The 27565-nt window shown below is 45.8% G+C and overlaps 1 protein-coding gene across 1 annotated transcript in view; it reads left to right on the plus strand.

Moving 5' to 3' along the window:
- Window positions 1-475: 475 nt before the first annotated feature.
- Window positions 476-27565, plus strand: part of LOC119173478 (metabotropic glutamate receptor-like) — a 450920-nt gene continuing 423830 nt past the window's right edge. Inside the window, exon 1 of the mRNA XM_075894965.1 lies at window positions 476-1121. The gene's annotated coding sequence lies outside the window, so the exon portion shown is untranslated. The remainder of the gene's footprint in view (window positions 1122-27565) is intronic.

Consider the following 27565-nt stretch of genomic DNA (forward strand, 5'->3'; position numbering starts at 1 on the left):
GTCGCACAAAGGTGCGCTGCCAAACCCGTGAAACGTTGTCTTCTTGTTCTCAGAGACGAAAGCTGAGACACCATGGTTCAGTTCTAATGTCGGCGAATCGGGTGTCGCGGGGAGGGTGGTCCGCCATCCGCCACGTAAGGTCGCCGAGTGTTCCGGCACTTCTTCCTTATCTTCGTCGCGCGCGATATCGTCGAACTTGTCCCGCTAAGTTGCTCGGCTGCCGAGAAGTGCGGAAACGTGTCTGTCTCGGCGCAGACAAGAAAGACCCGCCGTTTCGTCTTTGTCGCGAAAGCGGGTCTGCCTCATTTCGGGCGCGCGGGGTGTCCGATGTTTTATTGAGCGACGCGAACTTCCAGAGACGATGGCGTCGGTTCCGCCACCAGGGGCGCGCTCGAGAAGCTCAATCGGAAACGCCGGCGCGCGTGGTGATGCAGCAGTCGAGCGCCGCGGGCGCGTTGAAAGTCGGCGGCGCCTGTCCCGAGTGTTTCCCGCTGCCCCCGACGTGTGTCACGTGTGTCAGCCCCTGAGGATGCGACGTGTTGCTTCTTCCAAGAACGACCGTAGGCCGTGACAAACTGCACTGCTACGCCGGAGCGACTGAAGCCGACGATTCGTGTCCGCCAAGCTAAATATGACAGCCGCGAATGTGAATTAGACCGGACAGGTGGTCGTCAAAGTTGCGCGGGTTTTCTTATCGACGATAAAGGACGATGCCACGTTTACTCGGCTCTGCGGTCCACATGCGTGTGTTTTGAAGTGAAGTGACACAGCGCGAGCGATGAAGCCGTCTTAGTCTAAGCAGTAGGACAGTAGAGCATGCCGACTGAATTGCCGGCTACGCGAACGATCTTCGCCTTGCGTGCCAGTCACTGTCGATTCGGCGTCTTTCATCCAGTTACCGATAAGACGGTCGAGTTGAGAGTGAGTACAGACGTTAGTTTTCCAGGTGCGTAGTTTTTTTCCTTGAAATGATGCGGTGGACTCACATGCTTGATTCATGGTGCTCCATTACCTCAACCGAACATTGCTTGAAGACCGCGCCTGCTATCATGTAAAACAATATCGCCCGAGGACGGACGCATTTGCGCGCGGGCAGCTGTGGGTCCTCGGAGAAGCGTACGGTAAGTGTTAAACGCACACTTATTGCGTCATATTGGTTGTGCATGCGCAATTGTGCACGTGGTTCAAGTGTTAGCAAAAAGCAGGCGTTTGCCGCCTATTCTAGCCACGACACATTGGCAGTCTCAATATAGCAAACCGGACCTGTTACAACACGTAAAAGATTACTGCTTTAGGGTGCTGTAGGTAACGGGCACGCTTTTTTGACAAACTTGTGTTTAGAGAGCTTCTATGACTGATCGCCGCCGTGGTCGAAGCTATACGCGCAGAGCTACAATTTTCGCAGGCGGATATATATTGGTGTGTGTATAAGGGGCCATAACACTGGTGCCCCTCGCTGCAGCGCCGACGTCTCTTTCGCAAGGATCGTGATACTCGGCTTCGGCACTTACTACCAATCGCTGTTCCTCTTGGGCTCGTGACGTATATACATCGCACTTAACGGCTACACGCTGTTGTCTCCGCTCGCGTAGTCCGAAACACAAAATGAAGTGAAATCAGTTTGTCGTGCACGACAGTCATGTGAGACAAGGCAGTAAGGTACCTCTGATAGCATGGCAGAAGAGGGTATACCAGCCAATTTGCGATTGCCATGCCGCGAACATGGACCAACCGAGAACTCATTTTCCTCACGACCTCAAGTGAAAAGAGTGTTGGCGTCAAGAACTGTGACAAAGAGACGAAAAGCGCCGGTAGAGAATGGCGTGATTGTTCTATGTATCCTTGGAGGTTGCTTAGAGGCCGATAAAAAAAAACTACTTAGATTGCCTTTACGTTACTCTCATGCATGCGCAGCGAGCTGACCTGCGCCAAAGGTTTCAATATAAAATGCTCGTGTTTTTGTGTCGTTAACGACAGTAGCACGTCGGCATGAACAAATGCATATCAGTGCGTTACTTTAGTGAGCGCCGAGTACATTGTACGAGAATTGTTACGAAGTATTCTTCTTCCGTTTCCACCCGTTTTCGCTGTGGCTGGCTGATCGATTCTCGCGACCGTTACATGAGGTATCGATGTGAAGTTCGCATATTCTGTCGCAACCGAGTCTGTTTTAAACAGTTGCCAAGAACCACGAAATCCAGACAAATTGGCAAAATCAAACAAAATTCACGTATTCGCTCTTAGTGATGCAGTAAAACTTTTCACGCCACGAAAGAGTTCAGTCAGAATGTATATTTCCAAACCCAAAATGTTCATCCGTCATAAATGTTAAAAATCCGAAGCGTTCACAAAGGAGATATCCCACTGTTGTATATTGGGTGTTTGATATACGAGCACGTAATTTAATTGGGGACTTAAGAAGACAAGGGGCAGTGCATTGCGATGGGACCTTCCGGCGTTTGCCTCGGCGAAACAGTGGCTAGGGTGTTCGGCTGCTGACCCGAAGGTTGTGGGTTCAATACCGGCAGTGGCGGTCACATTTCGATGGAGGTGATATGATAACGGCCCTTGTACAGGTGGTCACAGTTTGATCACGAGGCAACTGGCTTAGCAGCTGCATGACTGGCTCCTCCCCGACGCGCTGTGCAGAGAAAGAGCATAGCTCAAAGGGAATACAGAAAAGGCCCAGGTGGCGCGAATATCTTGTAAATAATATATAACAACATAGAGAGGACGACAGAAAATGCCTAGGACAACAAGAAAGTGACCAATAACGCGGACAGCTCGGACCACCAAGAGAAAAAAAAGCAATACAAAGAAAGCAAGGCTTCTAAGACAAGGGGCGTGAATCGACTTATGTGTTGGCAAGTTTGGCAGGAAAAGGAAGGGGGCAGGCAAACACCAGATTTGGGAGACACCGGTAATGGAGGCCGGAAAGGAAAAAGATCTTATGATAGAAAAGCAACGATTGGCAGGGAAGGAAGAATGGTGAGGGTGCCGACTGATTGAAAGGCGCAAGTAACGGATGCAAGGGAGGCGGAAACGGCTGGCGTCTTCAGAGACACCAATAGAGCGTCTCTGAGGCTCCCCGGAATGCCAGATGCCTGACCTTATTTGGCGATATGAGAATGTCCTTTGATCTCTAACGCCTGCCCTACAGCGCTGACCGGCTCCCTCACACTTCTTTTTCGCCGTTTACTTATTGTCACTTCATTCTTCACTTAGTCGTGCAATGACTACGTATATAGGGTTATGCTTTCTGGGTTATCGCATCTTATACGCTGGTGTGTCTTGTAAGTGAAAACACACTTTATTTTTTGATTTTCTCTGTTTTTGTGAGCGTATGTGTCTGTGTACTGACAATGACAATGCTATTGAAGAGTGAATACCTTTATGTTCAATTCAGCTAAGCAGTCAGCAGACTGCACATCCTTAATGTGAATTCCTATGGGGTCTAATGAACTTGTCCTTTTATGTCCTAGAATCTGAAAACATTCAATGACGGAATGTTCTAACACTTACGCGGAGTAAAAGTGGACATAAGAAATAAGTGTCACATGCCCATGTAAGCTTTAGTAGCAGCCTATGTACTTCCTAGAAAAAAAAAAAACTCGCAGCATATCTACGGAGTGCATGATCATTAGTGGGGTGAAACGTCCGTCTGTGCGTCCGTCTATGCGTCCATCCGTGCGTCCATCCGTTCATCTGCCTGCCTGTCTATCCGTCTGTCGATCTGTTCGTCCATCTGGTGAACATTCCAAGTACCGCCACCTCGCATCTTATCATATATTCAGCATATTGAATATACCATCGTCCAGCGGACATTTCAAGGACTAAATGAGAGGTGGCACTCGCGCACTCTTACGGCCTGCGCTTCGTGTCTACTTCCCACATTTCACCGCCTCTAGTTCATGGCTATATACTAGTTCACTAAATTCATGGCATTGTGGCCCAACCCTAGCTAAACATTGCTAAAACCAAGGAGCTTACGCCCAGCGAGTTTAACGTCGCAACCCTTTCTGGTCAGATAGTGCTGAAGGTGCGTCCTTCTAATAATATTTTTTTAGTAAGCATCAAATTCAAGGCAAATTTTATTGAAGACTAACTCACCAATACTAGTCTCTCCAAGTTATTTCATCGGAAACAACAATCATTTCATTTATGATGAATGTGCACGGGTTGCTTACTCAATTGAAAAGGGTGCGTGCCTGCCGCAGCTCTAGTCCAGCCGTGGAGGTGGCTACCTACTTCTACAACGACTACTACATACATGGCGGATGCACGACCCATGGCGTAGGGAGCTTCGGCCCCGAAACATCGTCACGAAACAGAGGGTGGGTGGGACAAGAGGCGTAGGCTGAAGTTTTTTTTTTTAAGGGGAGGGGTAAAGAAGTGGTGTGAGGGTCTTTGTTAAAACATTTTCTGCGTGTTCCTGCCTGTGTTTGTACGTGTGCTTGAAGAATAAGAAACATGCTGAATTTGAAATTTTTGTGGAGGGTGGAGGGACTCTAACCCAACCAGCCCTCCCCCCCCCCTTCCTTTTTTCTGGACACGATGGCGGAGAAGGTCATTGTCACTAACTCACCACTGATTTCTCGGCGATGTCCGCATTATTGGCATGTATTGAACGCAAAAGTGTTACATAGATTTAATCACAAAGTGACCTCTGACCCTAACATGTAGCTTATCACCTTTACGCGAGAGCAGGGGATATCTACGCATGGTGGTGCTGTTCGGTCACATCTAGCTCATGCGCTGGCGCACTTCACATGTGACCTATTAGGAAAGATGTGCGCTTTTGCTCTTCAAAAAGGAATCCGTGATCGAAAAGTGGAGTACGAACAAAAAAATTGCAGCATATCCACGGAGTGAATGATGATGAGTGGGGCGAAGCGTCCATCCGTCCGTGTGTCAGTACGTCCGGGTGTGCGTCCGTGCGTCTGATCGCGTTCGAGAATGCAGACGGCGCGTGGGTAACACCGTCGAGACGCGAGCCAAGGAAGCCGAGCGCAAAAGTCTTCAACGCACTCGCAGCTCTGCTTCGTCTATACCCCACCAATGATCCGCCACGTACGGCGACTTTCCAGGAGAATAAGAGAGGCACGCGTTCTCTGCGTACCCAGGCACAGCCCGTGAAGCCGTCAATTGGAGAGTAGCGGCACAGTGCCATCTAGAATATCCTCACTCAACTGCAGTTTGTATGTACGTTTTTGAGACAACGGCGTCTATTATACTGTTCGGGAGATATTTCTTTCTCGTCTCTCCTCTCGGTTACACGTTACGCATGGCAAGGTTAGAATAACAGGAGCTTCGCCCCTAAAATATGTACGACTTGACTTGCGCCGAATGAGGAGCAGCTTGTCATATTTTTGCAAGAGAAAGTTCATGTACATGTATTTATTAGGCTTACGCGAAAATCCCCGGCTAAAGGCTGTCGCATATTGCCTCTTTCCATCCTTATTTTGTTCCTTTGTTGCCGTTTTGATCCTCATTAAAAAAGAAAAAGTTGGCTTACTTGATTTGTCACTATTGCTTTCCTCTGATCGAAATCTGATGCGGGCTATCTTAACAGCGTTTTGTGGAACGGTACCCAGTTCTAGTTATGGTTGCGTAGCCTTCGCGCTGCACTTGTGTTCTGCTTTCTTAAAGGCGCGGCATCCTGGGAAAGTGTTCCCGCACCACCAAGATTAGGAGCAACTCGGAGCGGCATCGGCAATTGTCACTGGTCCGGCCAAGTTCCTGATTGTGGACCTTCGGTGCAGTCTTCTAACGATTGCCCATCGATTCTCGATGAGCTTCACGCCGGCCCCTTAGTACACGGTAGGCGCTGGCTTCGACCTTCTGGCGCCCCGCCGTGGTGATCTAGTGGCTAAGGCACTCGGCTTCTTACCCGCAAGTCGCGGGCTCGAATCCTGGCTGTGGCGGCTGCATTTCCGATGGAGGTGGATATGTTGTAGGCCGGTGTGCTCAGATTTGGGTGCACGTTAAAGAACACCAGGTGGTCGAAATTTCCGGAGCCCTCCACTACGGCCTCTCTCAAAATCATATGGTGGTTTTAGGATGTTAAGCCCCACATATCAATCAATCAAAATCAATCAATCTTCTGGCCTTCTTCGTACAGGCTGCTGGTGCGGAGTTTGTATGTACAGACGCGTCCGCTGTTGAAGGGAACACTTGCAGCAAGTCCAGTGAAGAACAGTGGTGATTAAAGTTATGTCCAAGTTATGTTTATATGTGTCATTACAATGCGGTCATGCTAGGGCAAAAGTAAAATCAATTCACTTTCATGAATCTTGCTAAAACGAAAAAAACACTTGGCGTACCAACAATTTTCGATCGCGTATCATTACACGCCATTCACGCAGGTAAATGCCACCGCAAAAATACGATGCAATAATTTTCTGTGATTATTGGCGCTCAGTTTCCTGCAGGTCCGTAAATTCAGACGTCAACACTTGCGCGCGTTGCTCAGACTTGGCCAGTTTAGACGACGTGCTGTTTCACGCCTTAAGGGTTGATGAATACTTGGACATTGTTCAAGTGAGATGCTGCATGTGGTACACATCCTGGATTTAAAACAAATTATGGTTGGTCCAACGGGCCCACCACGTGGCGAAGAGACTATAGGTCCATCTGTCCCGACGTGAAAGGGGCTCGCGACGTAATATAGTTCGCACGCCAGTGGACCTGAATAAAGTTTATAAAGTTTTTGCCATTCCCATCCATCTACCGCTTTATCTTTAGAAGGGCGTCCGTACACATGTCTCTGTTACGAGCTATCGACCTGATGCAGCTGTTCAGGTCAGTAAGATTATGTTCAGTTGAAGGCGAAAACAGACATAAAGGCGAAGACGGCCCTCTCAATAAATATCGGGCCTTCTCCGAACATCCAGAGTATGGCGTCAATTTTTACAGCCTACACCGACGAATTCTCGTGGTTGCCAGGTGACAGACGAGGTCGCTATGTTTCGCGGGCTTGGAAATGTCACTACTCGAAAGCATCCGTCAGGTACAGGTAAGGAAGTGCCGTAAGCTAAGCTACATGGTACAAATCCACCGCAATAAAAGCACTGAACCAAGTCAAGACAAGCCAAAAGGAATTACAAGAATGAGCGCTTGATGTACCCATTCCTTTCTGTGTGCCTCTTTTTGGTGAGTGGTTTATTGCGATGTACCGGTTGGGAGAGCCTCGGTCGAAGCAGCTAGCTGGCCTGACGAATGAATGTTGGCCCGGGTGAGCTCGCTCTTATTTTGTGGGATCAACGCTGTTGACTGCGACAAACATAGTGAGGAATAGTTCTGTGAGGTTAGGCACGCAAGTTATTCCTTCATTTTCCAAGAGAGCTGAGTGTGCTGCTGAGTGGGCTGCGATTTCAGCGATGGTCTGGGAAAACACAGCAAAAAATGTGGTCAAAGAGAGGATGCATGCGAAGAGGGAAGGAGGCAGACAAAGCAGTGAATGAGTGTGTACTCACACTGATGTAGCGGCACTGCATGCTCGAATGCTCGGTCAGCATCCCGAGTGTGTGCTTCATTGTCGCCTATGTCAGCGTCTTGGCAACTCTCGCAGTGCGCTCTGAGAGCCGGCCGCGGCAATCGAATGTGGAGAACGGTGCAATGGCGTTTTCAATGTTTGCTGGCACGTCGACTTGAGTGCCTTTTGTTTTAGACATGGTGCGTGTAGATACTATTTTGGCCGCGATAAAAACGTAGCAAATAGTTTAAAAGGATATTGGCACACCCACGGAAACGAATTGACAGAGAATCCGATAAAGCATAGAGGACCTAATTCGTTGTTTTTCAACTGTAGGTTAGTAATTATGACGTGAATCAAAGTGAGCTGAACTGGATGAATCAACACCATTTCCATCGGAGAAGCCAGAACCCAGAACCTTCGAATTACGCGCCCTATGCTCACCCTACTGAACAACGATGGCAGGCGTTCCGCCCTCTATCTTGTTTGATATTTCTGCTTGCGTAATGTTGCGAATGTTAACCAGCGCACTGACCTACGCTCCCAAATACATTTTTAATCCTTTGTCTGATTAATGATCTTTTTTTATGCTGCAATCAATGTTACTGGAAACCCAAATTTTATTATACGCAATAACGGTACTAGATGAATAGTGTGTGTACGTATAAACTGACACACAAAAATTACAAAAACGTAGCGATCTATATTTTTTCAGAGGCATTCCGTTTCGACATGACTTATCGTTTCATTTGCAGCTGCTGTCTAACGACGGTCGTTCATAAGCGGCTAACTTGATGGGTACTAATGAAAAATGTCAAACGCCGGCTCGGCGTTGTTTCTCTTTCACGCTGTAGAAGGTCTTCAACTATGTACGTCATTTGGATCTGGATGCTCGTGGCCCGTGCGCTTAGATTTAAGTGTTACCCTAGATGTTCGAAATTTGAAGACTTTTCGCTACAAGGTCTCTCATAATTACATCGCCGTTTTCGGATTTAAAACGCCGATAATAATTTAGGTGCGTGATCAGTAGGATGAAACGAATCTAAAAGAATAGATTTGATCCAGCGTTTTCTCATAGCATATATTTGTTCTAGTTTAGTGACAACAGTTAGGTTTCAATCGAGCAACGTCCTCATCACGTGTTTGGGCTCATTATTGTGGCTGCATTGCATATTACTTTCGCATTGAACGTGTTATTTACATTTTTATACGAGATTTTCAGTCACGAGAAATCTTTCAGAGTTTGAGCATCTCACAACTCGCGAAAATCTATTTCCAATTTGTCGACCTTCCGACAAAATACGTAAGTTGACAATAAAGCGTGCGGCATTTAGCGATTATGTCATCTAGAGACCTCCTTTTACCCCACTTTACTTTAAAGACTTCTATTTCTCGCCTCCATAAGAAAATAAATATAGACCCGTTCCTACGAAGATTTCTGAGGGAGAGAAGAGTGCGCCTGTCAAAGCGGTGATCCCACCAGTCGTAAAAACCAAGGTGCAAGTTGCGAAAGAGTGGTACGACGACAGTTTTAAGTTAAAGAAAAAGAGAGAGAGAAAATTTGTGAGCAGTTATGTGGCCGATTTCACTTGAGAAGTTGCCTGACCGAAAATACGAGGCGACAGCTTGCGTCACAGCTTGCCAGATGTTCGCAAGATTACAGTCTGGCCGGCGGTGATCAGCGGATGGGTAAAGCCGTAAAGCTTTCGCAAGTCGAGGACTTTCTGTGAAGTGAAAACGAAAACAGTCGCAAACAAACCAGCAAATGTTTTCAAGCGTTTCCGTTGTTGCCCGCCTTTAAAAACTGTGCGTTATATTTATGGGTTATTTTCTACGCGTTACGCACATTCGCAATGTGATGGCTTCACTTTTGAAAAAAAAAAAGTTCTTGTGCACTGGATCTTTGTCAGTGTCAGTTTCTACATACCGAAAGCAACACGTTCTGTGGCCTTTTCTGGAACCGCATACAATATCTGGATGCGATAACACTTGAGGAAAAATCACAGCATATCCACGGAGTGAATGATGATTGGTGGGACGAAGCGTTCATCAGTTCATCCATGCGTCCATGCATCCGTCCGTGTGTCCATCCATCCGCGTGACCGTCGGTGCGTCCGTCCATACGTCCGTCTCTACGTCCATTCTTCCATCTGTCCGCTCGTTCGTCAATCTCTCTGCCCATCCGTCCGTGCGTCTGTTTGTGCGGCCGTCCCTCTGTCTGTGCGTCCGCCCGTCCATTCGTCTGTGTGTCCAACCCTCTGTCTGTCTGTCCATCCGTGCGCCTATCAGTCCGTCCATCCATCTGTATGTCTATCCATTCCTCCGTCTGTCTGTCTGTCCAGTGAACACTCCAAGTACAGCCATCTCGCATCTTTTCATCATGTATTTATCATACACAAATGCCGCCATCCAGCGGACATTCTAAGGTCCGCTCTTTCGGGTATGTGCCACCGGTGGTTACGCACTACAACGAGGAACGCACAAAGCACACCCTAAAGATCTTGGCCTCTAAAACTTGAACCAATCTCGAAGGCAGTGAAGTCTAACAAATAATTTAAATCACATTATTTAGACTGCCGCATTCTCTTGCGCGAAACCAGCCCTCAATAGTGTAGACTCATTGGTGTCAATTGTGCAAATTATGGCCAATGCCAGCTAGTGTTGACTAATGATGGCTAAATAGGACTAATAGTTTATTAGTGTTAGCTAGTAGTGAATAGGTGACGCTGACAACACCCATACTGCCTTCATGAAAACTCAAGCTAGTGATCAAGTCTTGCGGCACTTCCTTTTTAACGAAGTACGCACGAACTTTTCGTGCAACAAAAGAAAAGAAAATGTGATAACCAAATAAAAATTATGGGTCCAATGAATAAAAAAGATGCTATCTTCAGAAAGAAAGCCCCTGAAAGATACTTTAATAGAGCCGGACACCCGTTGTGAGGTTACTGTATACTTTAAACTTACGTCGTTGAATTATGTGCCGTCTTACTCTGCATTCCTGCGCCTCAGCGTTGCACTTGCGGGTATTGTACTTGTTATACTATACACCCGTGCATGCGAGTGAAGTTCGCTGAAGTATTAGCATTAAGATGTGACGGACGTTTTGCACTTCAGTGACTTTTTTCTGATGATTTGGCTGAAGGACATACAGAATGAGTTGAAGTGTGATTTCACGTCAAATTTTGTTTCCTGTATGCAGTCTTACTATTTCGAATTTTCTTTAAATTCTTTTTTAAGAGGATCATACAGTGTAATTTAAAGGTGTCAATGCCTCATAAAGAAAACATATTGATAAAGTTGACGAGACAGCGCTTCTGTTCCGATTCAGTTCTATGCTCTCCGAACACCAAGCGCATTGAATTACGAACAGGAGTTCCAGATCTCATTTGATTTCTTCAACAGGCATGAACAGACACACTCGCGCACACGTGGCAGCTTAAAGACTGCCAGCAACGCTCCTATAAAAGTGTTTCAAGGTATCCCGAAGATACATGACCAAAAAAAAAAGAAAGATAGCTCGCAGTAAACTGGGACGTCTGATATGCCTCAGGGCTGTGGAAGAGAAAATTAGTTCCACCCTCCCGTCGCTTGCCTGTGCGAGCTCTCCGGATAGGTAGACTCTAGAGCCACGTTTAGATAGCGTTTGCCTGTCACCGGAAAAGAACTTGCTTCAAGCATTTCTCGTGCCTCCTCCGCGCTCGGTACATCTCATTTCGTATTGTTTTCGTTTAGGTAGTCACTCGAAGACGACAGCTTAGTATCCGCGGACAGCCACCTCTCGCCTGCTGCTTCGTGTCGTACGCTTTCTTTAAGGCTTGTTATTTTTTTTCGTTGAACTGATTGCTTCGTGAACGAAAGTGCAGAAGAATTGAGTATGCACGCTAGTATCAGGAACGTGGACGGACGCTGTCTCTTTGCTTTTGAACACTGCATAGTTAAGTGCTAATTATGACCCTGATTTTTTGGCAGGTAGGGTAACCAGACGCGCGTAGGTAGGTAGGTCAACCAGACGCGCGTCCGGTTTCCTATCGTACGCTGGGGGAAGGGGATTAAGGGATGAAAAGAGAGAGAGAGAGAGAGAGAAAGAAAGAAGGAAACATAAAAAAAAGGTATGCGTGAGCACACTGCTGCGTTGGACAGTCGTAGACGCAGGATTTCAGGCTTATCCTATTTCTCTGTATAGGCCACCCAGTTATGGTCCCTGCTGAAGGTTTACGAGCAAGTTCACAGGGATAAAATAGAATCAGCTGACACAAAATAGGGTAAACTGGAGATCGTTGGGAGGGGTCTTCTTCCTGCAGTGGACTAACAAAGGCTGAGAATGGTGGTGATGGTAATGATGGTGTTGGTTGTGGTATGAATGGTGATAATAATATAAAATAAATTATATTTTCAAGTGTTTTACGTGTAACAAACATTATGCGAGTATGAGACACACTGTATAGTGGAGACTGTGGAAATTCAGACTCCCTGATGCTCTTGAACGTGCACTGATACCGCACAGTAATCGGCACTCTATTGCATTTCTTTTTCACTGAACTGCGGCCGTTGCTACCGGAAACTATCCGCGACTTTCAGGTCAGCAGCGAAGCACAAGTGAAATCGTGGTTTAATGCGCGCTCAACATGCGCTGTACTTAACTTGAGTGGTCTCTCTACGAACTGTATATCATATGCTATGAAGCAGTGCTCTTGCGCCTCCGGCTGGCAAAAATTTGGGCGTTCTTGCTTAGGTTTCCTTTCACTGCGGTCACCTAGGCACGAGAAATTAAGTGCTCACGTAAACTGACTCGATAACAGGCTGATACCAAACTGTTACCCATATACAGCTTGCTTTTTCTATCTTAGTTTTATTCTTTTGTTAATGATAAATTACCCTTTTCCATGCTTGCGCGGGGTAGCAAACTGTAAAGCTAGTGCGGCTAATTTTCTTGTCTAACTTTCGGCCCTTTCTCTCACCCTATATATATATATATATATATATATATATATATATATATCAGAATTCTCCTGAGTAAGTATCGAGTCGCATGACTTATATTTCTAGAGAGGGTGCATGAGTTTTTTTTTTTTCCTAGCTCTTATTTTTTGTGCTAGGAAAGAAAGACAACACAAGGGAAACAGAATCAGTTCACGTGCACAAGGAAAGTTTCCGAGGCGACAGCAACCACGAAAACAAAGGCGCTGTCGAGAAGCAAGCTGCGTCTAGAACGCGGCCGGGCTCATTTGCTCTTCACGCACCCGCAAACTCGGCTCGTCGCGACAGATCCCGCTGTGGTGGTGGCCATACGAAAGCCGTTTGGAGCCGAGCCAAGACAGAAACGCGAGTGGAGGTGACCGGCCCGACTGCTAGCAACAACGAGCTCGCGCGCCTCGCAGGAAATCCAGCCGGGGTGCAGTTGGCCGCGAGTGGTATACAATAGGCGTGGCGCGTAAACAGTGTCATTTACGCCTCCCCCTTTGACCACAGACTGGATGATGCAGAGCACCCAAACAGAGCTTCCAGGTTTTCCTACACAATCAGGACTATACAATCGACGTAAACTGAAGTAGAAACGGGGCGTAAAGGAAGGTTTCTGTTTTCCTTTGCTTTGTGGTGTTAGAGGCGCCAACTCGGCCCGTCCTCGATGTAGCGCGCATTACAATGTCGCTCACTTTAATAAACATTCGTTCTGCGCAGTAGTTGAGCAATATATATATATATATATATATATATATATATATATATATATATATATATATATATCCATCTATAAGCCGTCTATAATAATAGCCATCTATAAGCCGAGCGACGAGTGTGAAAACACTCTTATTCGCATGTTTGGCGTCACGTAGCACGTGAACTTATTATGAGCGGGCAGCTGATTAATTGTCCCTCTTATACAACCTAAACACACCAAGTCTGCCAGTACGAGGCCTTCGTTCAATGAAATAAGGGAAAGAAGTGTACACCTAAGGGCTCGTTTTTCCGTGTTTTAACACAATATATATATATATATATATATATATATATATATATATATATATATATATATATATATATATATATATATATATATATATATGCGTCACGACCCGCCACGGTGGTCTAGTGGCTGAGGCGCTGCTGACCCGCAGGTCGCGAGATCGAATCCCGGTTGCGGTGGCTGCATTTTCGATGGAGGCGAAAATGGTGTATACCCGTGTGCTCAGATTTGGGTGCACGTTAAAGAAACCCAAGTGGTCAAAATTTCCGGAGCCCTCCACTACGGTGTCTCTCATAATCATATGGTGGTTTTGGGATGTTAAACCCCACATATCAATCAATCAATCAATCAATCAATCAATCAGCATGCGTCATGTGGGTCGCGCTGCAGAAGGGTGCGTGAATAACAAAACAAAAGGAAAAGATGACGTTGATACCAAGAATGATGATGATGATGATGATGATGATGATGATGATGATGATGATGATGATGATGATGATGATGATGATGATGATGATGACGACGACGACGACGACGATGACGACGACATTGCTCGGGATGGCTTACGGCCCAAGTGGTCTCTTGGTAGCTGATCATGCACTCTCACTCTCACAGTTTCGCTGTCCGACAGCTGTCGCGGTGTGGAACTGGCTCACAATTTTTCCTTCTTTGGGGAGCAGGTGATGAAAAGCAGATTTGAATTTGGTGTCTTATGAGCATCCATGAAGTGAGAGTAAGCGCGACGGACAAGAACAGGGCTTATCAAGGACACAGTGACGAGGAAGCACTATGTCCTTGTTGGTGCTTTTCTTCTACGTTGTTGTCAGTCATGGTTACTCACACATCACGGATGAATACCGAGTAGCCTGCCAACGTCTTTTAGCAATATCGCTATAAGCGTGATTTAAATACCATAGGGTGGCAGTTCCAGTTTTGCAGGAAAAGCGAGAGAAAGCGGCTTTTGCCAGTCCGCACTAACCGAATAAACAGGCTGTATGGGATAATCGGTTGGGATGAACTGCTATGCGTTGCTCTATACGAAATGAGGTGTTAGTCCAGATAGTGTGGGCACAACTAGAAATGTGTGCGAGTGGACACTTTAATGCAATGTCAACTCCTGAAAGCATCTTATACATTTCCAACTTATTTTTAAAACTCAATTAAATGTGTGATATGTTTTGTAGCTCACAGTTTGTTTTAGGTAACCACTCTTTTTTTTGTTGTTTTACCACTGCAGAGCAGAGATAATGCAAACTTCATCCTCTCCACAGCAGGTCAGCTAAAACGGAACAAAACGAACCATCACAGGAGGTGTAAAACACTAAAATGTTATGTTTACCTGAAATTCGGCAATTATAAAACAAGGGTAAACAAAACAGAGCCACGAGGTATGATGGCAAATACATCAAAGCACGCTTCCTGTTTGCGATATCAACAACTGCGTGTGCTACACGAATGTATTTGTGATTGTTTTCCACTGCAGGAACAAATGCAAACACTAAATGTCGCGCATTCTTTTCCTTGGCAAATTGAGGAAGTGCCAAGTTTTCACAGGTACTTTTCATTGGGAGTTCACTCAACTTGTTATGGTTTAAACTGCCTTCGTTTGAGACATTAACTAACTGGTAAACGAGCGCCGTGGGTGGGCTTACTGACAAATCAAACTTGGTAATTGCTTTCTGCAAATACTCAGTCGTTAAAAGGTGCCAAATGCATTGACAAATTGTAACTTATTCTTCGTATTGATGCGGAGAGAACACAGGTTCCCGCGAGTGTTATCTGTGTGTGTCACAAACCACGAAACAATGCAAGTTGTTTATGGCATCATAGGCCGCGATAAAATACGTTATCAGGTTCAAGGCATGTCATTAGTTTCATCGAAGCTTGCATCGACTTTAGGGTGGAGGCATAAGGCCAGAATATGCGGGTATGGATCGTTTCAGTTTATTGAGCTACCCCACTTATATTTCAAAACTTGCAGATGCTCTCCAGGAAGAAAAAAAAACTGCTTATCAAACTAAACACTTCACGTTCATGCCTACTAGGCAATTTCGCCTCGCATGGCATTTCTTTTGTTTTTGTCCTAGCTTTCCGAGATGCATCATTATGGGCTTATGCGGTAACGAAAATTGTCCGACCCGTTATCAGAGGGATTTTTTAATTTGTTTTACCCGCCTTAACAAATGAAACGCACGTTCTGTTATCCATTTGCCTCGGAAGAATATATGACTAAAGCCACATGGTGTGACTCTTTTACCGTGAGCTTTGTATCGACGTCATGATGCATTCACTGAGTATTTATCACTTATGTCAATTTCACCAACTTCTACTGTTTAACTCAGTCTTTACTTAGGTTAGGTTAGGAGGTTGTAGGTAGCCGGCGGATATCAGTCACGCTTACGAGAAGTTGTCAATAAGCATTTTCACTCGGTATGGCTGACGCCTCAGCAGCAACGTGTGACAAAAGAGCTACCAAGGGAAGAGGCCTGCCTGCTTCATCGCATTCGAAAGGGATCAGCGCGTACACCGGCGTGCCTCCACAAGATAAGACCCTTCGCGACGGTTTGTGCCTGAAGTGCAAGAAAAATGGTGATATAGAACACAATTTCCTCAAGTGTCGTGAGCTTAAGAAGGAACGGCAAGGTTTATTTGAGAATCTGCTACGTTTAGGCTTGCCATGCGACGGTCTTTACTTGATTTTGCTTGATTATGGTCATGTAACTACTTTCACAAACGAACTCACTGCCCACTGAGTTTGCTTTATTATCAGCATACGTATGCGCAGCCACTCTTTCACTTGCCTCTTTTTATGGTTTCCACTCCGCTGGGCATCAGAAAGCAGCTTTTACTTCATACTCACTATACTGTCAACGCCGCTTCTTAGAAGCTTCCCATTACATCTGCTGCACCAGGGAACCGTCGTTATTGTTGTTTTTTTCATTACCACGCGTGACGCACGCATACATACATATATACATACATACATACATACATACATACATACATACATACATACATACATACATACATACATACATACATACATACATACATACATACATACATACATACATACATACATACATACATACATACATACATACATACATACATACATACATACATACATACATACATACATACATACATACATACATACATACATACATACATACATACATACATACATACATACATACATACATACATACATACATACATACATACATACATACATACATACATACATACATACATACATACATACATACATACATACATACATACATACATACATACATACATACATACATACATACATACATACATACATACATACATACATACATACATACATACATACATACATACATACATACATACATACATACATACATACATACATACATACATACATACATACATACATACATATGGAAACCCGCCTCGCTGATCTAGTGGCTAAAGCACTCGGCTGATAACCCGCATGTAGCGGGATCAAATCTCGGTGGTGGCGGCCGCAATTTCGATGGTGGCGAAAATGCTTGGGGCCCTTCTGCTCAGATTTAGCTGCGCGTCAAACAACGCCAGGTGTTCGAAATTTCCGGAGCTCTCCACTACTGCGTCTGTCTTAATCATGTGATTGTCCAGGGGTGTTATATCCCACACATTATTATTATTATTATTATTATTATTATTATTATTATTCATGTGGAAGGTATCTTCGTTTCCAAATTAAGATACACTCCCCCCTCCTCTCCTACCCCCTCTCAAAAAATAAAACTGAACTGATAATTTATTGAACAGCGTAGCGGCTTGTGGACCGGCTTTCGTTAGCGTGAAGATGGTAATAGTTCACCGCACTTTTTAAGCCCTTGATCGGAAACACTGTTCTTTGTTTCTAGGTGTGCGTGTCTGTGCCTGTGAAAGGCCACAATAACATTTGAACGCAAGCGGAGGGCGGTAGAAGTGTACGCGTGAGATCATATTTCCAGTTGTGGTGAGTCGAGACGTCATGCTAAAGATCGTGGAACAGCAGCCATATTCAGCTGTTCACAAGGGTGGTGGTCGGAGCTTGCTGGAAATTAATGACAGTAGAATAACTGCATGAAGACACCGAGGCAAGAGGACGGTTCACTGCGCTGTCTTACAACAGAGTTAGTTCATTGCGTCGTAAAAAAACTATGTTGCAAGACAGCGCAAAGTGTTCTTTTCTTTCTTTCTTGTTCTGGAGTCTTTAAGCTAGCAGTATACTGTCAGATAAATTGGACACATACTTAAATTTAAATGTACAGCGAACATACATACTCCTCCACGATCATTCATAGTACCACCACTTTGGAATTCTTCACAATGGGGCAGGGAGAAATTGTTAAACCTATCATTTATATATATATATATATATATATATATATATATATATATATATGTATATATATATATATATATATATATATATATATATATATATATATATATATATATATATATATATATATAGTCATGACCAAGAAAGGTACCGGAACCAAATTCGTGTCAGCCATCGGCCACCCCTTCCTCTTTCGTGGGGGGGAGATACAGGGAGGCACAGGGTAGCTGGACCCTCTGTATCAAGAAGAGACAGAGATGGCAGCCCAGACGCTCCTGCGTCAAATCATGATCCTCGGGCATCGCAGCCTGTCCAGAACGCCAACGGCAATGAAGACCAGTGCCCCAAAGTGTACCAATCGAATTGCCTGCTAAGCGTGCTGCGAGCGCCACGAGATAGCCATGGTCACCGACCAGAGTGTTCGACAGCCCCGCAAGGCGAGTCATCGCGTCCACGAGAGGGACCCCACAGACGCAGCCAATATGATGACAGCTTCACAGAATGTCCTGCCGCAGATTGCAAGACCGGCCGTGAATTATGTTTTCTGCCACACATCACAGAAGTTGCTTACCCACTCTCGACACCAGTTAAGGCACCTAGCGCGTCATTTGGGATGCGCTTTCGGCAACCCTCGTCCGGCATTTTACGTCAGCCGCTGAATTTGCGGCCCGTCCGGAGCGCGCTGTCAGGTGCATGTTTGGCTGCTTCCCACAGAGAGCCTCTGCATGGCCGAGACCTACCAAAACGATGCAGCCAGTCTCGACCTCCCGATAGACTTGTGGCAGACTCCGGCACCCAGTTCCAGCGTGGCCGAGGCCGACCTCCGAGATGCAGCCAGTATCGACCACCAGATCTACTTCTGGCAGATACCCGGACCAAATCGCAGCATGGCCGAGAGTGTCGGCCGCAACGGGGCAGCCAGTGCCGGCCGCCTGAGTCCACAGCACTTTTTCAAGAGACATCGTGGCGTGCAAAAGAGCGACCAGCTCGAGGCAGCCAGTGCCGTCCACCAGAGACGCTTCCCCCAGACCGTCGCTCTATGTTGCATTGTGGTCCGGGCTGACCATCACGATGCAGCCAAGCCCCCCCCCCCCCACCAAAAACTTTGCCGCCAGCTTGGCGCGCGCGCAGTCATGGCCGAGTGTCATGACCAAGAAAGACGCTGGCGCCTCGGCGCGCGGGTAGCTAGAGAAAAGAAGAGAAGGACGAAGTGCAGAATAAGAACAGCTGGCCCAGGATCGGGTGTTATCTCTTGTTCTCTTCTCGCTCATCACAATATATATATATATATATATATATATATATATATATATATATATATATATATATATATATATATATATATATATATATATATATATATATATATATATATATATATATACGGTACGAATGATATTAAGCAACACTACTGTATTTTACTAATGCATTCGAGGGCGTGGCCTATTGCGTGCAAACTTCCACATTGTAGTCTGCACGTGGCAAGGTAGATACGTATATTCATTTGCGCCATCCGACAAAGCCGGAGGGAATTCGCGACCTGGCCACCTTTGCCCTTTCCTTACTTCTCTCTTACGCTTTCAATCTCGTAGACGCAGCGCTGACCTTTGGAATTCAACAGTCAGCGAAGAGCGCTGCCACTCTATCGCTTCCCGCGCCCCTTCTTTTCATCATATTCCGCCTTTCCGCCGAGTGATGTTTGCTCACCTGTAACCTTCCCGTCTCCCATGATAGTATTTTTAATGCTTCTCTGCTGGTTCTTTCTTTCTTTCTTTCTTTCTTTCTTTCTTTCTTTCTTTCTTTCTTTCTTTCTTTCTTTCTTTCTTTCTTTCTTTCTTTCTTTCTTTCTTTCTTTCTTTCTTTCTTTCCGGAATGAATAGCAGGCGGGGCCATAGCGCCGGTGCGTTCCCGTTTATATCTTCAAGGGAGGGTGCTTTGTGCAGCGTGGCGTCTAGTGATTCGGAAAAGAGCGCCTCGCTGATGCAGCACAAACGCCGCCGTCTCTTGCTGAAGACGCACGCTTGTGGCCGAGAGGCCGCTGCGACGGGGCGATGCGGGGCGGATTCGATGGGGGCGGTGAACGCGGCTGCAACCTTCGTAGCTCGCGCTTCACAGAATCGCAGTGAGCAGAAGCACATCGCTGTGACGTCAAGGCAACGCTCCGCGTCAATCAATGTCTGATATGGCGAAACCGCTCTGCCGTACGTCATTGCAGCCTTGCGTTTGAAATGGCAAAGGCATGCGGGCAATGGAATGAGGAGATTAATGGGATCACAACCTGTGCAGTGCATCTCGCGAATGTTTTGCGTGGCACGTGCGTGCTTTGTATACGGCTTGACGCGCAGCTACTGCTTTGACGCGAGGTTTTTTGCATGCTGCGGGTCAGGGGATTCCTGCATGCTGCAATATCATGTTTCTATCCATGTGGGCAGGTGTAATGATCGGGGGTTGCCATTACTTCTGTTCTGAATAATATGAGCAGCAGCACGAAGTCAGCTATGTGTGATGCTCGAGAGGAGCGTTCATTGAACCTGGCAGATGATTGTTACTTGAGTAAATATTTGTTACTGCGTTTTAGAACTTAGTCCACGAAGCTTTCAAAATAGACCAGAAAGCTTACTTTATTCGAGTTGTTTCTAAGCGCTTGCCATCCCACTAAAGCGGAAACCCTGTCTTTAAAGAAAGAAGGTATCGCACGTTGCGCGAGCGAATCAGCCGCTGTGAATGTTTACCCGTGCAGAAAAACATACCTGTTATCTGAAACAAAGTGCTGTGATGCACGCAGTGTTATTTCCAAATCTTCCTCCACTACTTAACGTTTCTTGGAATTTTCGGCTTCTTCCTTTTTCAAGGAAAATTTCCTTTCCAGAGAAATTTTCAATGAGTCCACATTCGAAGTTCGTTACTTCGTTGCACCTCAGAACTTAATGGACTGTTTACCAAAGTATGTTGAGTGTAACGTCATCGTAGGCAACTTCTGAAATAATGCGCCTTGTTTGTACAAACGCACTGTGAAAACATTAGAATAATAAGCATGCGAAATCGCCCTACTGCAGTTTTTCTGATGTGGTTTAGTTGATTCGGCAGTTGATAAACACAAGTCATTTGCTGAGGTCCTTTCAAAGCAGACATAAGTGTATCTTTGGCATTCTTGACCTAGTGCTGAAGGAAAGTGGATACTCAATGGCTAATTTTCTTCGTTAGGCCCAATATTAGTGAAAAGTAACACAGAATAATGCCATTGAAAGTATACGGGTTGTTATTAGAAGTAATTGTAATGTAATATGTGAGATTTTACGTGCCGAAACCATGACGTGATTAAGAGGCATGCCGTATTGTATGGGTCTCGTTAAGTTAGAGGACCCTGACTTGATAAGAGAGATGTTTAGACTAGTTGGTAATTTATAATCAACATATTTAGACTGCGCAAGGAAACAAGTATAGTTTAGGAGACCCTAAAGGTTTGTCTTTAGGAGTTGAACGTAGTGATTTCTTGCTCCTAGTGCGTACTTCGAACAGTTAGTGTTTGAAACCTTTAGAACTTGCTATGCACCTGGTCACTGGCTTTAAGGTAATGGAGGCAGAAATGTTGTAGGCCCGTGTACTCAGATTTGGGTGCACGTTAAAGAACCCCAGGTGATCGAAATTTCCGGAGCCTTCCACTACGGCGTCTCTCATAATCAAATGGTGGTTTTGGGACGTTAAACCCCACAAATCAATCAATCAATCAATCAACTGGCTTTAAGGGAATAGGCGCTGTACCGCGTGTGCCTTTTTGTAGAGAGTGACAGGCTTCAAACCACGAAGCCAACATGATAATGCTTGTTCCACGCATTATTGCTGCGATATTTCGTATTGCACTGTGAATCACGTATGCAGGATGCGTGTGTTTGTACACCACGAAAGCCGCTTTCACTGCCATTCCCAGCAGTGGAAATTCTTCTCACTGAATTCACAAGTGGACACGTGGCCGTGTCTAACGGAAGTGGCTCGATTTTACTGTGACTCTGACCGGAGACCCGGAAGGTCGTATTTTAAAGGAAGCACATCAACGTTTCTCGAGGTAGTGATTGATTGATATGTGGCGTTTAACGCCCCAAAATCACCGTATTATTTCGAGAGATGCCGTGATGGAAAACTCGGAAAATTTTGACCACCTGGGGTTCTTTAATGTGCACCCAAATATGAGCACACGGGAGTACACCATTTTGGCCTCCATCGGAAATCTCTAGGTAATAAGTACAAATGAATGAGCTCTTTCGTGGTTAGAAAGGGTAGAAGCTCTGCTTTTCATGAAGGAATTTTAAGGTGTGATGTGCTTTACCAGGGCTTGGTGGCCGTAGTAATTGTTCTGTCATGTTTGTAGTGTACTACAACATATTTAACGCGTCATTAAATCTGTGAGGTTTAACTGGAAATAAAGAGAGAAAAAAAAACACGCGTGGTCGTAAGGTAGAAGATCCGCTTTCCATGCAAACGACCCGGGTTAGATCTCCTCTCGGACCCAAATGACCCTGATTCGGTCCCAAGACTGACCCATAATTCTTTTTTATCATTTATTTTAATTCTCGATTTTTCGGTCACGCATGAGATAACGATTTTTCACTCACACTAACGACGCCAACGCCGTAATTTCTGCTAAACGAGCTCTTTAACGCTGTCTCGCGTTAATGTGATGACCATCTGGTGTTCTTTAACATGCATAAACGTCGCGCAATATACAGACCTCCAGCATTTCGCCCCCGTCGAAATGCAACCGCCATTGACGAAATCGAACCCACGAGTCAGCAGCTTAGCACCGTTATCGCTACACCACTTCGGCGGACCTAGGTAACAGGTGTGTTTATAGTATTAGAACAACATCTGAGAAGAAGGGGGCGAGAATGAATACATATTGTGAGTCGACGTCAGGTACGACGAAACGATCGTTGTATTCTCCAACACAGACGCGAGAGCCACAAGCATTGCAGACCGCGCGTCGAACGATGATGACGATTACAGTGGTTTTTGGGTATACAGATGAAGATGAAACGAATAGTCAGCGCTCACACTACCCCCCCCCCCCCTTTCGCTAAAGAGGGCAGCAAGTTAGAGAGGGTGGGACGCCCGCCGAATGTATCGTTTCAGTCGATATACGTAAGCGATTTTGGTCCTGAGGTGACGACGATTAGGAGCCCCGCTGACAGGAGCGACGCGATAGTTCACATCAGATGTTTGTTCCAGCACGGTGTATGGACCGATATACTTGTGGAGGAACTTTTCACAGAGTCCAGGTGCACGAACAGGTGTCCACAGAAGGACTTCGCCGCCGGGGTAAAATGTAACAACCCGTCGTTTCGCACCAACACCGACTTTCCTCATGTCCTGAATTGTAGCGGTGTTGGCGCGGGCAATTTCACGGCAACGGGTGACGCGAGCAGCGAACTCTTGTGGTAGGGACGAAGATGGAGGAGAGTACGCGGACAAAAAGGTGGTGTCTAGAACGAAAGTCGGTGAACGGCCATACTCGAGAAAAAATGGGCTGTGATTCGTCGAACGTCGTATGGCTGTATTGTATGCAAATGTGACGAAGGGAAGTATAGTGTCCCAGTTTTTGTGATCTTGTGACATGGAGATCATGTCGGACAAAGTTCGCTGAAAACGCTCTGTCAGACAATTCGTTATGAATGGTAGCCTAATGTGGTCTTGTGAATGGCGTTAGATGGCTGGAGGTCTTCAGCAAGGATTAGGAAAAGAAATGTCTTGCCACGATCACAAGGGAGCACACGTGGGGCACCATGACGTAAAATTTTGGAATGCAAGATAAAATTGGCGACTTCAGGGGTAGCACCAGTAGGAATAGCTGCCGTCTCCGCATATCGAGTAAGGTGGTCAACGGCAGTAACAATCCAACGGTGACCAGTGGGAGTAAGAGGGAATGGTCCGTATAAATCGATGGCCACAAATTTGAAGGGTGTGGACACACATGGCAGAGGTTGCAACGGCCCCGCTGGAAGAGATGTGGTACGTTATCGGTGCTGGAATGACTCACACGAACCGACTTGACCACACAAGTAGAAAGGCGAGGCCAGAAACAGCGAGTCTTGATGCAGTCGTAAGTATTGTGAAAGCCCAAGTGGCCAGCTGTCACGTCATCATGAAAAGCACCGTGTGTAAGACCGAGATCGCTCATGTATCTCGACTGAAATGATACATTCGGGGTCCCACTTTCTCTAAGTTGCTGCCCTCTTTTGCGAAAGGGGGGGGGGGGGAATGGTGTGAGCGCTGACTGTTAACTTCATCATCTTCATATGTATAGCCAAAAACCATTGTAGTCATCATCATCGTTAGACGCGCTGGCTTCACTGCTTGTGGCTCGTGCGCCTGTATTGGAGAATACAATGATCGTTTCGTCGTAACTCACGTCGTCTCACAATATGAATCTACTGCCGTGAAAATATGTTACCGTGCCGTAAAAATTTCAACTCAATTTTCTGGTTGAGTATTTAGTCTGCGATGAAACGAGTAGGCAGGCTCGTTGGAGCAATTGAAATCATATAACACGTTCGCCATAATCCTTTTTGTCCATTTCGTCCATCACTTTCACGTTATTTTTTTATATACGCAAGTTGTTAAGGCCGCGAAACGATGTAGTTTAGGGGAAAAAAGAAAACGACAACAAAAACATGCATCACGATCGAATACTCCTCCTTCCTCTCTGACTTTTTTTCGTTTTTTTTTCACGAGACGTTCGCAAATTGGACAAGAAAATAAACATTTGTGATGTTCCCGATGCCTCTAAGTCCTTGTTTTTGTTTCATTCTTTGGGCTCCAGCAGGGCACACCGACTGTGTAATGTCAAAGATAAAAACCCTGCCCTTTCATCTTCGAGCCGGAGTGGCGGCTCAAAAGTTTACCTGACATGACTGCCTGCAACCCAGACATTTCACGACGTGATGCACTTTTAGGATCGCTGAGTTTGTAATGCTCGAGACACAAACCAAAGCGATGGAGAAACTGCACGGAAACAAACAACAGAATGCTCTCACGTTGAGCCATAATGTAAATAAGTAAAAAAGAAACGCAAATTCGAAGTGAGAACAATCTGCAGGAAGAACAAGCCGGGGGCAGTGTAAACAAAAAAGAAAAGAATGAAAATGCCCACCCTTCGAAGAAGAAATCTGAATATTGAGTCGTCCGGGGACACTTCCAAAGCTCTTTTCGGGTGCCTTCCCGGAAACGGCAGCAGTATATACCGGCCTTGGCGTCATGTCTTTCGGTGCATGGCGTCAGTTTTTTCTTTCTCTCTTCTTTTTATTTTTTTTTTCGTCTTCATGGCAACCGATGGGTGCGTCTGACCGTTAGCCAAGAAAACTCTGCACGTCAACTGTTTTCAGCAAGCGGCTATGTGAAGACAGTCACCCGGCAAAAGGCGCTTTTCGCGCAGTTTTATGACAAATGCCTTAGATGCCTCTTTGGGCAAGTGAAATAGTCATCAGCGGCGTCGAAGGCATCGACACAGGAAAAAAAAGATGTGATGACGTCACATGACGTCATTACATAACGTTGTTGCTTGCTCAAAGGTGGGCCGATCACAGAGGACGTGCAACACCAGATGAGGTGCAGGAAGCTTCCAACTGCTCCGATCCCAGAGGTAATGGAAAACTATACGTTGGGCACAGAAATCAAATTAAACCACTCAGGAGCAAAATGAGATGGCTATCACATTCACGTACTCTTAGGCGAATACAGTAGATATCGGGTGACTTTTTGATCGTCGATTCACTAGTTCGTTATCGTTGCGTCTTTTTTCACTCAATGGTTTGACTGTATGCCCATTTGCTGTAGCCTAAGCACAGCACTTTTTTTTCTACTTAAGTAATTGCGCGCAGACTGAACGCAGAATTTACTCATCATTTTATTTACAAATGTACTCATCTGATCGGTCATTCGCATGGGCTCACCTCCGGCTTAACATTGCAATTCATACGTTTGATCGCACTCACTCGTCATTTTAACAGCCCACTTCACCTTCCTCTGCATTATTTTATGTCATTCATTTGGTTATATTTCACCTAATGTACCACATAGCACAACAAAAACCAGGATTGCTGCTGAAATACGTACTCTGCTATATGTCAATACATTATAACATTTGTAACAGTTTGTTCGACACCAGCTTGTGCTAAATACAACTTGGTTCACAGCATCGAGGTAGAACGATCATCCGGAAACAGTATTTTTCTGCGCAGTGTAAATTGTCCTCGTAGCCTCTAAGCTTGGTAGCTGTGACGTAATTACATAATGCGCCGCTCCATCGATGACGCGTGCTATCTTTCCTAGGAGATACAGAGAAGACTGGAGAACACGCTTTCGTGGTTGTCGTACACCGGCTGTAGCACACCAGCCACGCCGGGGGGCCCGAGCTCATTTGCAGCGGGCGCGGCGTCCTAATCCGCGAGAGTGGCTGCCTCCTGGAGCGAGGGCTTTTCAACACTGGCTTCTTCGCCTCCTCTCCGCATCCTGGTCGTGCTCTTGCTTTTGCCAGACTGGCCGCTTATCTGTCGACTGCCGTACTAGCAGCGGCTGGCTGCAGACAGGGCGTCACGTTACTTAAGTGGGACTAACCGTGCCTACGGGATAAAAAGTGTGAGTGGATCATCGCTGGATACGTGTGCCACGACTGGAGGGATAATCTGTAGTCGATGGTAACCTAAGTGTAAATAAACGTGGTTGATCCATCCGTCATAGGAATCGGTATAACACGAACGTGAATCGTGTCTTCACAGCTGTAGTTGACTGTTTATTGCGTGTGGATGTATGAGTGCTTTCATAACATTTATTTGTGTCAGGCAACTGCGACACCCTTGGGCACAAACGTTTTCAGGTTGACGCCTAGAGACGCCTCTCCATCCTGACGACTAGTGCCCGTGACTTAACCCTGCTAGGAGCTGAAGTATTTCACATAAACGCGTACACAGCGTATAGGACGAGTGCCGCGCGAAAGTGACACCAAAAACACGTAACGGAGGCTGTTACTTGTTGTGCAGGGGTTCAAAGCGTCGTCATATGACAAGCGCCACCGCAAGTGCTCCTCAGTATTAGGGTAGCTTAAGGCAATGCTCGTGTTGCTGGCACGAGCACATCGATTCAGGTGCACACTAAGTAACTGCCAGTTATGAAATGATAATCCAGGCTGTTACCCTACAGTTCTACTCATAATCCTGCCATGGTTTCGCCTCGTAAAACCACTGATATTCATCATTTCGAACTTACTTTCTCAAGTCATTGACAAACATCGTTCACTTGTCCTCGCAGAGCATGTAATTACGTGAACAAAGCTTAGCGTGTTCTCAGTATTAAATAGCGACGAAAAACAGCGCTTGATTATACAAGGTAACTTGATCATACGAGGCACGTTCTTCCAAGCAGGAAGTACGTAATACCTAGCACACTGAAAGCCCTCGGGGAAGTTTCTCCCGTTCAAAAACATTCGAGCCAGCTTCGCAATTATGGTGTCAAGCTTGAATGAAGTGAGAAGCTATGGGCGCTGGTCTTGGTTTTTATTTACACTTTTCTTTGTTCTCTGTCCTAAACTGCCATTTTTGCTACCCGGCGTCACGCCGAGTTAACAGGCGTGCGCTTCTCCCCCTAAACTTGACCCGCTTGGACACCGAAAGAGTTTCGTTTTGAGCCGCCAAGGCCTGGCGGGGGTTTTCGTCGCAGACGTCCACCGTTGAGGATTAACCCTTTTGTGTCACGGGCGACGAGCGGC

The sequence above is a fragment of the Rhipicephalus microplus genome, chromosome 5, assembly GCF_043290135.1.
Source record: "Rhipicephalus microplus isolate Deutch F79 chromosome 5, USDA_Rmic, whole genome shotgun sequence".
NCBI lineage: Eukaryota > Metazoa > Arthropoda > Arachnida > Ixodida > Ixodidae > Rhipicephalus > Rhipicephalus microplus.